The sequence below is a fragment of the Felis catus genome, chromosome B3, assembly GCF_018350175.1.
Source record: "Felis catus isolate Fca126 chromosome B3, F.catus_Fca126_mat1.0, whole genome shotgun sequence".
Lineage (NCBI taxonomy): Eukaryota > Metazoa > Chordata > Mammalia > Carnivora > Felidae > Felis > Felis catus.
The window spans coordinates 41,483,671-41,499,326 of NC_058373.1; the positions used below are offsets into that span (position 1 = coordinate 41,483,671).

General features: G+C 46.0%; 1 long non-coding RNA gene across 1 annotated transcript; it reads right to left on the reverse strand.

The window, feature by feature from the left end:
• Positions 1-9,665: 9,665 nt before the first annotated feature.
• On the reverse strand, positions 9,666-14,633 carry LOC123385899. The gene is made up of 3 exons (XR_006599149.1): positions 11,817-14,633; positions 10,974-11,071; positions 9,666-10,882 (listed from the first exon to the last, which is right to left on the reverse strand). It is a non-coding gene; the product is annotated as an uncharacterized LOC123385899 (long non-coding RNA).
• Between the last annotated feature and the right edge of the window lie 1,023 nt (positions 14,634-15,656).

Consider the following 15,656-nt stretch of genomic DNA (forward strand, 5'->3'; position numbering starts at 1 on the left):
TCCATTAAAAAAAATGTTGTTTTCCATTGGCATTTACGTTTCTTAAAAAGTGACCTGATGTCTAAATCATTTCAACTTCATTAATAAAAGGGACCCATGTGTGATCACCCATGTATAAACATCAGTGGTAGTTATCACAACCTTTATAATAACTTCTTTGGGGTAATGTTTTATTTATTTTGTTTGTTTATTTTTAATTTTTTAATGGTTGTTTATTTTTGAGAGACAGAGAGAGAGAGAGACCTCACAAGCAGGGGAGGGGCAGAGAGAGAGGGAGACATAGAATCGGAAGCAGGCTCCAGGCTCTGAGCTGTCAGCACAGAGCCCGACGTGGGGCTCGAACTCGTGAGCTGTAAGATCATGACCTGAGCCCAAGTCAGTCGGAGCCACCCAGGCGCCCCTATTTTTATATCATTTGAAACATTCAGAAAAGTTGTTAGCATTTTACGTGTTCTTAAAATAACATAGGACACATATAGACACACAAAGAGGGGAAATTTGGACAATCTAAAGTAAGTATTATGCCATGCCATCAGGAGAAAATCCCATCATGCAAAATAAACACAACTTTGAAATAACTGAAGAAATGCCACCACTTTAATACAATTGAAGTTCAGCATACACAGCGGTTTCACTACCCAATGATAAAGCGCCTGGGCTCCTCACAGGTAAGGAGTTTGTGTATTACAGTTATGTGCTCCACATTTTTACACAAGGAAGCCATTCAAGCGCATACTTTTTTTATTTATTATTTTTTGAGAGAGAGAGAGAGCATGTGAGTGGGAGAGGAGTAGAGAGAGAGAAAAAATTTTTTTTTTTATTTTGAGAGAGAGAAACTCTTAAGCAGGCTCCACACTCAGCACAGAGTCTGAGTTGGAGCTTGATCCCAAGACCCTGGATCATGACCTGAGCCGACATCAAGAGTCTGATGCCCAACGGACTGAGTCACCCAGGCTCCCCCAAATGCGTACTTTAAAATGGGAATACACTTAATACATGGCCTTTAAATTGTTTTAAAATTTTTCAGTGCAGGGGTGCCTGGGTGGCTCAGTCGGTTGAGCGTCTGACTTCAGCTCAGGTCATGATCTCACAGTCTGTGGTTTCGAGCCCCGCGTCGGGCTCTGTGCTGACAGCTCAGAGCCTGGAGCCTGCTTCAGATTCTGTGTCTCCCTCTCTCTCTGCTCCTTCCCAGCTCATGCTCTGTCTCTCTCAAAAATAAATAAACATTTAAAAAAATCAGTGCCAACATCTACAAATATGCATTTCTTGCAGCAAACTCCCATTTTCTCTTTCATAGGGTTCTGGGTCCCCTCCCCAGCTTCACAGCTCCCGCAGTGTATCCCTGGGGGAATGTCCTTTTCCAGCCCCTCTTCTCTCCCTGTTCCTGCCCTTCCAGGCTTGGAAACCCGAGAGGGAAACCAGTCTTCTCCCACAACTGACTGTGATGGGGAGGGGGTCCCCCTGGTTGCTCTAATTGCTGATCTTTGGGATGGCCAGGGGACCTTGGTCCCTGAGCTACCTCATTGTCAAGAGGTTCCGTGTGGATGGGTAGAAGCTCCATCCAGCCCCAGTGTGACAGGACTCAAGCTCACGCAATCCCTTTGACATTGGTTGGCGCAGAATTGATCAGGCGTCCAACTTCCGGCTGTCTCACTCCGCCCCACCTCGTGTGCATCCCCCACTGGCGGTACCACGCTGCAGCTTGCTCTCCCTGTCTCTTTACTTTCCAGCTCTGGAGCCCCCAGCCGTACCTTTCCAGAAATGGGATTAGAGGATGTTGGTTTGAAACCCTCTTAGGAACTCCCCTGGTGTAACCTGAGAAGGGTCGGTGCACAGAGAGTTCAGAGAGACTGAAGGAAGAGGCAGCCACTCCAGGTTGGTCCTGGCAATTTTAATAAGCAAAGGGAACTTACATATGAGGCTCGTCTGGCTGCAGCAAGACCAATAGGTCCCTGCAGCCGCCTTCCAAACCCTTAAAAGTTTACAAAGAGGATTTAATTGGGTTTAGTCACGCCTACAAAGTAGATGTTCTCAACACATCACTGTCTCAAGGCCAGGTCCTTGGTGCTGCCTCTGGGAGCAGGAAAAGCCAGCAGAACTCACTTTCCCAGGACAGGGGAGGAGTGAGGAGCCTCCCAGTGCCTGGGTCTGGCTTATAAATCAATCAGAGGTCATGTCTTTGCGATGATATTCCCCAGCAGAGGAAGTGGCCCTGGTCCCTTCTAGCTAACTCACCCTAGTGAGCCTCCTCTTCACCTCCCTCAGCTCTGCTCAGGCCAGCAAGCTCTGAGGCCCTACAAAAGATTGTCTCAGGGTCATTATCTTGGTACTTCTACTGTTGGCCTTTATGCATGGGACCAATCGGGGGACCCTCTCACAATGGCAGGAGAGGGCAAAAAAGTCATCTCAATTTACAAACGTGCTCACCCCTCAAAGTTAATCATCAATCCCCCTCCCCCAGTGCATCTTGCAGGGACCCAGGGTGGAATCATGGGGCTCGGGTGGGAGAAATGGGGTGCTGATTCTCTAGAAATGATGTTTTGCATGTTAGAAAATTTGTACAGGGGTAGCTGGTGGAGTTGTTCTAAAAATGTGAGGTTTCCAGCTATGGAAAAGCCATAGGCAATTCTGGAAAAGAGGAAAGATCCCACCGTCATGATATGTTGTTCAAATATAGTGAGGCAGTGCTACCCCGGGGACATTTATGAGCAGAAAGAGGGGCAGGGGTTAGGGTGGGGTGGGGCTGAGGTAGGGCTGCTATTTGAAGGAGTCACCTGCTGGGGAGCAGGAAGGAGCCTTCCAGCCAGGGAAGAATGTTTGCTAAGACTCTGGCTTGAAAGGATAGGGCCTGTTCAGGAAAGAGCCTGGGAGTGCCTGGGCAGGGAAGAGAGATGATTCTAGCAAGTGGGTTGCAGCCAGTTATGAAGGCTATGGGGGTCCACATAAGGAGCATGGGCTTCTGTTGGCTTAATGGGACACTCCAAGAATCTTCAAGTAGGAGAGTAACACCATGGTATTTTTTGTGTACTGTCTCCTTATGATAAAGACTATTACAATGAACTATATAAAGTTTCTACTTCTAACATGTTTCTAAAGTCATAGGGTATACATCAATATCCCAGAATGAAAATTCCCATAGGATTTTATTTATATAAAATGTATTTAATTTATATAAAACTGTTATTTATTTATAACTAATAATTAAAAGTAAATACATTCTTTGTGTAGCTATTTTAATATAGAAACATAGTATATATTTTCATTTCTATTGAATTATAAGCCCTGCTAAATAACTATGAAGTCTGAGCAAAACTGCCAAGTCTATAAAAAAATAAAATTCTATAGAAAACCATTTTTTATTTTATTTTTTTAAAGTGTATTTATTTATTCAGAGAGAGAAGACAGTGTGAGTGAGGGAGAGGCAGAGGGAGAGGGAGAGAGAGAATCCCAAGCAGGCTCTGCACTGTCCGCACAGAGCCCTACGTAAGGCTCAAACTCACAGACTCACGAACCATGAGATCGTGACCTGAGCCGAAATCAAGAGGTGGACACTTAACCAACTGAGCTACCCAGTCGCCCCTAGAAAAACATTTTTTAAAATTTCATTTTCCATTAAAAAAATAACTTTGTTTTGAAGAGCTTCACCTAGAAACTACTGACACAGAGCTGTGCTTATACGGCATACAGGATTTTCCCACCTTGCAGTGACACAGGTAAATGATTCAGTATTCTTTTGCTGTTAGAAACAGTAACCGAGTTTCAGAATAAAAGTGTCTTCCCTGGTTCTTCACAACTCACTTTGAATATTGTGTGGCTATTTCTAAAGCTACCGGTACTTCCTGTTCTCATTTAAAAAAAATTAAGTCTATGGAAGAGTGGCAAATAATACAACACTTGTTTACTCTTCAATGAGATCCGCTAGCTTTAACATTTTAGTGCATTATATATATTCTATATATTGACATTTTGGAAGATCATGGGCACAGGTTTTGTAGCATGTCCCTTAATTTGGATTTGTCTGGCTGTTTTGTCATGATTAGGTCCAGCTTACGAGTTTTTGGCAGAAACAGTGTGTCCTCTTCAGTGCATCATACCAGGAGGCACATGATGTTGGTTGTCTCATTAATGGTGATGTTAACTTTGATCAGTTGGTTAAGGTTGTGTTTCTAGATCTTTCAACTGTAAAGGGACTCTTTTCACTTTGTAATTAAAAATACACAAACCAGGGGTGCCTGGGTGGCTCAGTAGGTTGAGTGACCAACTTCGGCTCAGGTCATGATCTCATGGTCTGTGAGTTCGAGTCCCGTGTCGGGCTCTGTGCTGATGGCTTGGAGCCTGGAGCCTGCTTCAGATCCCATGTCTCCTCTCTCTGCCCCTCACCCACTCATGCTCTGTCTCTCTGTCTCTCTCTCAAAAGTAAATAAACGTTAAGAAATAATAAATACACAATAATAAAAAAATACACAAATCATTGGGGTGCCTGGCTGGCTAGGGTCATTAGAGCATGTGATTTTTTTTCTTTTTTTTTTTTTGAGCGTGCAACTCTTGATCTCAGGGTGGTGAGGTCCAGCCCAGGTGTAGAGATTACTTACAAACAAAATATTAAAAAAAATTTTTTTAAATACACAATCATTTATTAGTATAATAGTTAGAAAATGATGATTTTCTTACTCATCATTTCTTCTACATTTATTATTTGACAGGAAGAGCTTTCTTTCTCCTTACTGTTTCCTATCCCTTAATTAATTATTTATCTATTTGTATATCTGTTTGTGTTTATAAGTATCAATATGGGCTAATAGAGTCTTTGGATGGATAACATCTTATAATCTTTTACAGTTATTATTTATTTTGATGCCCAAATTGTCTCTGGTTTGTCCAGGAGGTAACCTTTTCCTGCTGTTTTTTTTTTTTTTTTAATGTCCCTATCAGCTTTTTAAAATTAATTGGGGTATTTCCCATCTACTAAAAAATTTCAAAAGCCCCTCATTTTCTGGTCCTGCAAGATGTTCCAGACTCACCTTCTACTTCCCTGCCCAAGTCCTGGAATCAACTATTTCTCTAAGGAGCCCTTGGTGCTTTTACTGGACAATGGTGTTTGGAAACCAATATTTGGGTGCTGAATGTGATATAGAATGCACTTTAGAAAAATAAAACAGAACTCAGCACGTTATGCAGGGGCAGTTGCACAGGGAACCAGGCAAAAGGCCTTCTCCTTTCTTGTCTTTCCTGGGAGGGCACTTGGGCATTAGTGGCCTTACACTTGGCAACACGTGCTTCTCTGAGCTGGGCTGGCTGCCAGAAACCCAACTGCAGAAAGGATGGAGCCTTCTTTATGGCCTCCTGCCCTCTTTTGCTGCCTCCTGGGTATTGAAGTCCCTCAGGTTCCTGCCTTTAGTGAACCCGAGAGCTTGTCCTGCTCTGAAACTTTCCAGTTCCCTAGATCCAAAAAGGTACCTCCCCCACCCCCCTCTCCCAAGTGCTCCAGGCTTTGGAAATAGGAATATGAAGATTTGCACTCAAATTGTGGTTCCTCTACCTGTGTAACTAGGTATTAATGTTCCTGGGCCTCAGTTTTCTTATCTTTAAACTTTCTTATCTTTCTTATCCTTACTATCAAAAAACAAATTACTGTGAAAGTGCTTTGTGAACCATAACACCTCCATAAAAATGTAAGAGGTCATTACTACTATAAATTAAATCTTCTGATGTATTAATAGCTTAAGGAGTTAATGCTCCTGGGTTATCAAGGCAGCCTGATGAGCCGGGAATCTCTTTGAAGCCAGAGAAATCCAGTCTGCCATTAATTACTTGGGTGCCCTTGGGGAAAAATCACTTAAACTCTCTGGGCCTCAATTTCTTCATCTATAAAATGGGAACACAATACCTACCTGTAGTTTGTTACTGGGTGTCTGCTGAGCCCCAGGCTTTCTAGACTGACCAGGACTGGAGTGGGAAGGGGAGGGGAGGAGAGGCTTGAGGGTTGGGGTGACATCACTACTTTAAACTCTCCAGGTGATTCCAATGTTAAGTGAGTTAATAAACCTAACTCCTGTTGACCTTTCTCCTCTCTCCCTTTGGGACAAAGACCCAGACTAATGGTAGCACCCCTAGGCCTGGGGGCAAGGTGATGAGGAGGGCACTTCTATATGGGCAAGCCTTTCAGAGACTGCCTCTTTGCTGAGTGTATTTAGGTTGAAGGTTTTTTTTTTTTTTTAAAGTTTATTTATTTATTTTGAGAGAGAGAAGGAATGACAGCAGGGGAGGAGCAGAGAGAGGGGGAGGAAGAGAATTCCAGGCAGGCTCTGGACTGTTAGCACAGAGCCCTACCCGGGCTCGATCTCACTACTGTGAGAACCTGACCTGAGCCAGTATCAAGAGTTAGACGCTTAACCGACTGAGCCACCCAGGCTCCCTGAGGTTGAAGTTAAGTGACATCATGCTGATGCCTCTGTCTCTCATCACCCCCACCCCAGGTACATAGGATCTTATTTTTAAAACTCTCCTTAATGATAGGTATATACTGAAATGTTGAAGCTGCCTGTTCAAAACATCAACAACATACTTAAATGTGTAATAAGCACATTATGCATTTAACCTGGGGTTACACAGAGGCTTGTCATCTTGACCATATGTTGTGCTGTCGGGGAGAGGTTTCCAGGAAACCACATGGGTGCCCTCCAGCCAGACCCTTCAATGTCGGGCTGGTCCCCGGCCCAGGTTTGAATAATTTGGGCTTGGGAATTACAATGAAGCTTTGTGTTTATATTATGTTTTTGCTAGCACGGTTTTGGAGCTGCTATAATTCAGTGCCTCTACTGCCAGAGATGGAGGGCAGTGTCCCCTTGCACTGTCAGAGGGGTGACGGAAGAGAAAGGGAAATACCCAGGAGTCTTGGCTGCTAAGGTCCAACCTTCCTCCCTTGAGCAGAGGTCTTTGCTTCCTTGAGATCTTTCCCTTACTGCGCAGATCTTGCAATAAATAGTGCCGGTGGTTCTCAAACTGTTTAGGTGGTAAACACCCAGAGGTTACGGGGAGGTTTCAGCTACTGAGCATTGACCTTCTATTGCCAGTTGCTTCATGTGCATTATTGTGTCTAATCGGACCTATACCCTGCAAGCTGGATATATCCCTACGTATTTTCCAGTGATAAAAACCAATGCTCAGAGAGGTGACAAAAGTTGTCCAAAGTCACACAGCTAGTAAGTGGCAAGACCAAGCTTGGAAACCAAGTCTGATTGGCAGACTCCAGGGGGGAGGAGCCAACATGGCAGAGAAATAAGGGGATCCGAAGTTTCCTAGTCTCACAAACAAAGCAGTGTTGAAGGTAAAGGACTTTGAACTCCGAGAGTCCGGGAGGAAAAGAGACAGTCGCGCTTCCAGGGACCCACCGGGACAACCTGACGGGCCATAGGACTACTTCAAGGAACAAACCAAAGCACACCTAGTGGAGGGTTCAAAACATCACCATGAGTAGGGAGATAAAGTAACCAAACTCACAACAACAGAGAGCAAGTAACACTCTCCAAAAAACACCTCCTGAAGGGCCAGGCCCTGGACAGTGCATGACCCCTCTTTATTTTTTTTTTTTATTTTTATTTTTTTACGTTTATTTATTTTTGAGACAGAGAGAGACAGAGCATGAATGGTGGAAGGGCAGGGAAAGAGGGAGACACAGAATCGGAAGCAGGCTCCAGGCTCTGAGCCATCAGCCCAGAGCCTGACGCGGGGCTCGAACTCACGGACCGCGAGATTGTGACCCGGGTGAAGTCGGACGCTTAACCGACTGAGCCACCCAGGTGCCCCACATGACCCCTCTTTAATATAGTAGTGCTCACAGGTGCAGGACACATAACAAGCTTTTAAAACACATATGGGACAGAAAACTAACCAAAATGATGAAATGGAAGAATTCACCTCAAAAGAAATTCCAGGAAGAAATGACAGCTAAAGAATTGCTCAAAACAGTTATAAACAATATAACTAGACAAGAGTTTAGAATAACAGTCATAAGATTAATTGCTGGACTTGAAAAAAGCACGGAAGACAGCAGAGAATCTATTGCTGCAGAGATCAAGGAAATAAAAAATGGTCATGAGGAATTAAAAAATGTAAATGAGGCGCAAAATAAACTAGAGGCAGTGACAGCCAGAATTGAAGAGGCAGAGGGGAGAATAGGTGAATTAGAAGATAAAATTATGGAAAAAGATGAAGCTGAGAAAAAGAGAGATAAAAACATTCTGGATCACGAGGGGAGAATTAGAGAACTAAGTGACTCAATGAAACAGAACAATATCTGTATCATAGGAGTTCCAGAAGAAGAAGAAGAGAGAGAAAGGGGCTGAAGGTTGTGCTTGAACAAATCACAGCTGAGAACTTCCTCAATTTGGAGAAGGAAACAGACATTGAAATCCAGGAGGCACACAGAGAACTCCCTTCAGACGTAACTTGAATCGATCTTCTGCACGACGAATCATAGTGAAACTGGCAAAATACAAGGATAAAGAGAGAATTCTGAAAGCGGCCAGGGATAAACGGGCCTTAACCCACAAGGGTGATTGGCAGACTCCACTTTCAATGTTCAGCTACGTGAGTCCACGAAGCCCAAATGATCTAGCTCCACCAGCTCCTCTGGTTTACAGAAATACGAGGGTTCATAAGCAAGGCTTGCCCCTCCACAAAATAATCAAGCCAACAAGCAGTACTTGCAGAAGTCCTGCTCTCCTTCCAGAATGATTTTGTCTTGCCTCTATGACCACCACCACGCAGACGTGACAATAATTGTGTTAAGAGGCAGCAAGGAAAGGCATTTGTCTCACTCTGGCACCAGGGGACTGTTCCCAACCTTATCTGGAAAGCTCATTGTATGGACACATCTAGAATACACTACAAGCCATCAAGACTTGTCTCCGGATTTCACGCCCAAGGTGTCCACTCTGCTTTTGTGCCCATCCTCTCCTCGTCCCTCTGGGCAGCAAAGCAGAGTTGTAATGAATTTGTCTTAAAATCCAGTCTTGATTTAAAAAATTCAGGTCCATAGGGGCATCTGGGTGGCTCAGTAGGTTGAGTGTCTGACTCATGATCTTGGCTTGGGTCATGATCTCAGAGTTAGTGAGTTTGAGCCCCTCACCAGGTTTCTTGATGACAGCATGGAGCCTGATTGGGCTTCTGTGTGTGTGTCTCTCTCAAAATAAATAAGTAAACTTAAAAAAAAATCAGGCCCATAGAGTTTTAGATTCACAGCATTTTAGAGCTGGAAAGGATCTTAAAGATTAACGATTTAAATCACCTTTATGTTGGGATGAGCACTGGGTGTTGTATGGAAGCCAATTTGACAATAAATTTCATATATTGAAAAAAATAAAAAATAAAATAAATAAATAAAAAAGAGCAAACAACAACAACAAAAATAAATCTCCTTTATGTACAGTTGGGGAAACTGGGATCTCAAGCTGTGTAGACACTGCTGAGGTTACACTGTGAAATTACTATCCAGAACACGGCATTACTGGGGTGCCTGCGTGGCTCAGTCAAGCATCCGACTTCGGCTCAGGTCATGATCTCATGGTTTGTGGGTTCGAGCCCTGCGTCATGCCCTATGCTGACAACTCGGAGCCTGGAGCCTGCTTTGGATTCTGTATCCCCTCCTCTCTCTCTGCCCCTCCCCTGCTTGTGCTCTCTCTCTCTCAAAAATAAATAAACATTAAAACAAACAAACAAACAAAACCCACAATTCTTTGGGAAAAAAAAAACCATGGCATTACTAAGAAAGGCTAAGTCAGGTCCTCCCTTTCCCTTTGTCATTGTGTCCCAGAGTTTTATTCCTGACACCTTGATTCCCATTCTGGAACCTACTTCTGGGAAGACTCCATCAAGGGATGAGGCAAGATGGGCAGGGCCTGTGGCATCTATGGGTGGGCACAGAGGAAGGGATGGGAAGTCGCCCACCCTCAACCTCAGGCCACAGCTCAGGATCAAATGTAGCTTGGTGAGATGTTGGTTGCAGAGCATCTTTGCCCCAGAAACCAGGAGCGTTTAGATGCCACAACTCCATGTGGCAGGAGAGGGATGGGGCATTTGGCAAAGTCCCTCAAAGGGAGGCCAGTGTGAGCAAGCCCTAGTGACAGGGAATCCAAGGCCTGGGTCCTGGTTCCCACTCACCCGGAGGACCAGCTCTGATCTTGACAGCTTTGGCCCCAGCCCCGCCCCTGGCGTATGGCAGGTGCTTAGTGCATTATTGCCTTTGAAACCCCCTGCAGAGCCACACATGGGATCCAGGTGCATTTTTGAGGTTTCTCATCTTATTTGGGACAAAGAAGAGTATCTCGTTCTTACTCCACAGGTCCAGCTCTGAATGACTTCGCCTGTTTTTCAAAAACCCCAATCTATCTTTAAAGGAAGAAGATTGGTTACTATTGATAAGATTCAAAGGAAAGTGCCACAGACTTTGAAGGCATTTCTACAGGAAGAGTTCCCAAAAGGCTCGGCCCAGGGCGGTGATTCTCAACCCTCTGCATGTTAGAACCGCCCGGTGAGATGTGAAAAATCCCCATGCCTTGGCCCTGCCTGCCCAACTCAATTGAATCTTGGCAGGTCGGGCCCGGCATCAGTGTATTAAAGTTTCCCAGTGGTTCCGATGTGCCAGGTTGCGACGCCCAGTGCAGGAAGTGGAGTCCTCCAAGGTGCTTCCTTTGAAAAGAACAGCAGTGGTTTGGAGGGCTCAGCTCCCGTGTGATTGCTGCAAACTAACCTTAACCACTTGGTCATTCCAGTTTATCCCTGGCAGTGGGCACACCTCGGTTCCTTTCATTGATCTCATTTACTTCAGGTGCAGCCGGCTGTCCCGGATGGCAGCTTATAGATGGCTCCAACCTGTTACACACTTTGAAGTGGAAAAGGAAAAAATGGTCTGTAATAAACCGGAAGGATCTTGCTGTCATTTGTCACTTCACTGGTTGGTCCCAAACCATTACCCTCTTTGCTTCTTCCTCTTTGCTGCTGGAGAAATCCCCGGTGTCTGCTGGTGATCTTGGGAAAGTTACTTGAAGTCTCTGGGCTTGGATTTCTTCATCTATAAAATGGGAATAATACTGGCCTCAGAGCATCGAAGGAAGAAGTAAAAGGAAATTGTGTTGGTTAAACACCTGGCCCAGGTGAAGGCACTCACTGAATAGTAGCTAATGTTTATATTCACTGAGTTGCCTGGATCTTCATTCTAATACAAAACACCCAAAGAGTTTATTTATTGATTGATTTTTAAATTTTTATTTATTATTTTTGAGAGAGAGAGAGGGAGGGAGGGAGGGAGGGAGAGGGAGACAGAGGATCCGAAGTAGGCTCTGCGGTGACAGCAGAGCGCCTGATGCGGGGCTCAAACTCACGAACCACAAAATCATGATCTGAGCCGAAGTCAGACGCTCAGCTGACTGAACCACCCAGGTGCCCCTTCAGAGAATTCATTTTTTTTTTAATTTTTTTTCAACGTTTATTTATTTTGGGGGGACAGAGAGAGACAGAGCATGAACGGGGGAGTGGCAGAGAGAGGGGGAGACACAGAATCGGAAACAGGCTCCAGGCTCCGAGCCATCAGCCCAGAGCCTGACGCGGGGCTCGAACTCCCGGACCTCGAGATCGTGACCTGGCTGAAGTCGGACGCTTAACCGACTGCGCCACCCAGGCGCCCCGAGAATTGATTTTTAAAGAGGATACTGTGTTGGTCAGGTCTATTTTAATGTGCCTAAGAAAGGTGAAGAATTCCCACTTCTTTACCCTTCACCGCTCAGATGTGAATGCTGAGTTCACGGTTAGCCACTTACAATGGTGGTTGGTTGTCCCTCTGGTGGATGTGAATCCAACACTGTCATCGCAGGGGTGGCCACAGTGCAGCGCTATAATGGAAACCCGAAGGTGAGAAAGTCCTTTAGTATACCATCTTTCACAATCGAAAGGGCATCTCGAATCTCTGACATGCTTTCAGGTTCTGACTGCTTTCAACGTCGGGGACAACAGATCTGAGCAGAGGTTCCCTCATCGGCAACGGTCCTGACCCCTTACGCTTATAAGATGCTTCCAGACTTCAGATATTTCCCGCATTCATTGCAGCAACCATGGGAAAGAGGCAGGGGAGCCTTACGCCCATTTTACAGATAGAGAAACTAAAGAACTAACGTTTCTCCACAGAACGGGGGCTGACGTGTCCGGTATTTCCAAGAAAGTACTCTGACGCCAATAGCCCCACGAGGGGAGGTCGAGTCCACTCAGTAACAATGTGCTATTTCTACCCTGGGCTGGGCACTGTTTGAGTGTCGGGAAGGACAGTGAAGGGGACAGACTTAGTGCTGTCCTCACGGAGCTGAATCAGGAGAGCCACTCTTGGTCTCCAATTTGTTCCTCTGCTCAGGATGGTTCCTCTGTCCAACCTGACCTTAGCAAGGAGTCTCTAATGTAAATCTCTACCAGGCAGGTGCTCCAGAAAAGGCAGCTACTGTTGTTCACCGGCCAGACCCAGGCCTCCCCCACGCCCACGGCTCATGGCACGCCATCCCGTTTGGTCAGCGAGTGCCCTCCGAGGCTGGTGATCAGAGCCCCACACATGTCATCGTTCCCGTCTCAGACATTTGAGGTCTGTGGGCCAAGCCAGAGTCCGGCGGCCAGAGGCCCGTCCTCACTTGGCGATCCAAAGCTAACAGAGGAGCCTCCTTGGCGGTTATTCCCCTTCACCACAGTTTGGATTACAGATCTCTGGCTGCAGGCCTGGTGACTTCTGTGTCAGGTGCTGAGGTGGAAAGGCAGACTCCAGGGAGGCTGGGGAGCTATTTTCGTCTGTCCTGACAGCTTAAAACACCAGCTTCTCTTGTGCCTTATTTAGATGAATAGTCTTGACCTAAAAGAAGTCAAAGCTGTGACTCAGTTGAGCTCCCAAGTTGCCCCAAATGCTCTGGGCTCCCGTCTGGGGCTATTCTGAACATCTTTAGATGGTTTAAGGTGGACGCCATGTTTGGGCAACTGAAAGAGGTTTTGGAAATCATTCCCCTGGATTCGGGGGCCAGAATGAAAACCACTGGGGTTTGGGATCCCAGCGTGCTGTTTTGGCCCACTCTGATTTTAAATAGCATGGGTGGGGTGTGGACCTGTCCATTCAAAGAAAAACGTGTTTCCATCCTTCTGAGCCACAGCGTATGGGACTTGTAGACATACCGAGGTGAGCCCAGAGACCAGATCCCATCTGAGGAGCCACACTGCTATGTTCACCAGGGCCACGCTGCCTTGCAGGAAGGGCCGTGGCAAGGTAAACACACTCATTTCAAACCTCTTCTCAACACCAGGCTGGCCTGAGGAATAGGCCAAGTTCGCCTCCCGTGTCCTCTGATGCCCTCTGATCACTGCACGCCCCCTTGACCCGGCCCCCACTGTTGAGTCCTGTCTGCATCTTCCCTTCCAGGACAGTAACCTGTCCTCCAAAATGGTCTGTCTGCCTTGCCATAGCCATATCATTCAACTACTACTTTTGGGGCGCCCGGGGGGCTCAGTCGGTTGAGCGTCTGACTCTCGATTTCGGCTCAGGTCGTGATCTCGCGGTTTGTGAGTTCGAGCGCCACATCAGGCTCTGTGCTGTCAGCACTGGTGTTTGGAATTCTGTCTCTTCCTCTCTCTCTGCCCTTCCCCCACTTACTCTCTATCTCTCTCTCAGAGTAAATAAAAACAAAACAAAAATGATTGCTTTTTCTTCATGTGGAACCTCGAGTGGCAAGAGAAAAATATGTTCTTCACGTTGTCCCAGTGTCCAGCCTGCCCTGTCCCAGGCTCTAAGCAGGATGCACAGACAAGAAGAGGTGGCCTGCTGTGAGGGCAAATACGTGGGTTCTGGGGACTTGGTTCAAATCCCACCCATGCTACTTTACTTCCTAGCTAGGTGACCACGGTCTAAGGCTCTTCACCTCTCAGCCTTAGTTTCCCCTTCTGTGACAGCGTCATGGGTCACAAATCTGAAGAAACATTCCTACCAATGGCTTCAGACAAACATAAGCAATAATCGCGGGCCTGGTACAAGTTTTGAAATCAGCCTTTGGTCTGACGTCAATGCCAATAGCACCCCACCGTCCACCCAAACACTGACAGGCTTGAGTACGTTGCATTCAGTGGTGCGACAGTGACACTCAGGAGCACATGGGCGGTCGCTGCAGTGTAGGCTCAGCAATAGCTAGACTGTTTGGCTTGTATCTGAGGGCTTCCAGTTCCTGGCTGAGTGGTCTTGGGCTGGTATCTTAGTTGCCTCATCTAGAAGTGAGGGTACTAACAGCGCCACAGGTATCTCACAGTATCTCACAGTGTTGTGATAAAGATGAAATGAGTTGATTCATGTGAAGTTCTTAGAACTAACGCCTCGCATCAAGAAGGCACTCGATAACTATTATAACTAGCAGTTTCCATGTGTGGAGAATGTTCAGAGGCATCATCTCATTTGCGTTTGATTCCTACAACATCCTATGAGGGGCAGAGAATCCTATCCATTTGCAAACAAGGAAACTCAGATTCACATGATGACACATCTCATCTGAGGACAGAGGCCAGTTTTCTGACTCCAACACCAGTGCTCTTTCTATTGTTTTCTGCCACATGGACAAAAATACTCTTTTTTTTTTTTTAGTGTTGATTCATTTTTGAGAGAGAGAGAGAGAGTGAGCTGGGGAGGGACAGAGAGAGAGGGACACCCAGAATCTGAAGCAGGTTTCAGGCTCTGAGCTGTCAGCACAGAGCCCGATGCAGAGCTTGAGCTCATGAACCATGAGATCATGACCTGAGCCGATCAATTGACTGAGCCACCCAGGCGCCCCCAAAAGTATTCTTAAAACTAAACAACAAAAGCCCATTAGAGTCAAGTCATAGGTCACTGTTTTTGGAAATTCTTGTCAAGGGCTAGACAAAAATCAAGCCAAGTTTTAGATGTGACTTTTGAGTGATGGGTTCCCCACTCCAATGTCTGCAGCTTTGTGGAGTGGCCAAGTCACTCTGAAAATTAAAAAATTTGGTTAAAGGCAGAATCCAATATTCCAACCTGAAAAACAGCTCCAGAAATACAGAGCAGTAAATGTAACCTGAACCCTGTGCCCACGGAAACTTTGATAGCAAGACACTGATTACTCATTCTGTTCCTCCATCCATCCTTCAGTCTGTCCACGTAGTCATTCTTTCATCCCACGTGTATTTATTAAGCTCTGACTCTTAGGGCCACCTCTTGAGTTACTTATGGCTCGCCCAGTGGTCACAGTTAGCTGTAGCCAGGAACAGTGGCCCTGGCACCTCTCTTCAAGGGGCAAACTTGGCTCAAAGCCACAGCTTGGCCTCCCTGGTTTGCCCCTTCCCTCCCTCCTTCCCTTTTAATCTGGGCCAGTGTCCTCAGACGTGGCAAGGATGGTGATTTCCCAAAGCACGTCTATTATTTTGTTTCTATATTTGGCCCACCTGGATGTCATGCATTTAATTTCAAGGCACCATTAGACCCTGTTTTTTCTTGGCTTCTTAGAAACAAGGCACCCTAGAGCTGCCTCTTGGGTCCTCCCCTACCACATACAGCTGGTTACACCTACAACCTCTCATCAGAGGAGCCCAGAATGATGCCTCCCTGCTGCCATTGTCAGGCATCCGTGCCTGAGTCA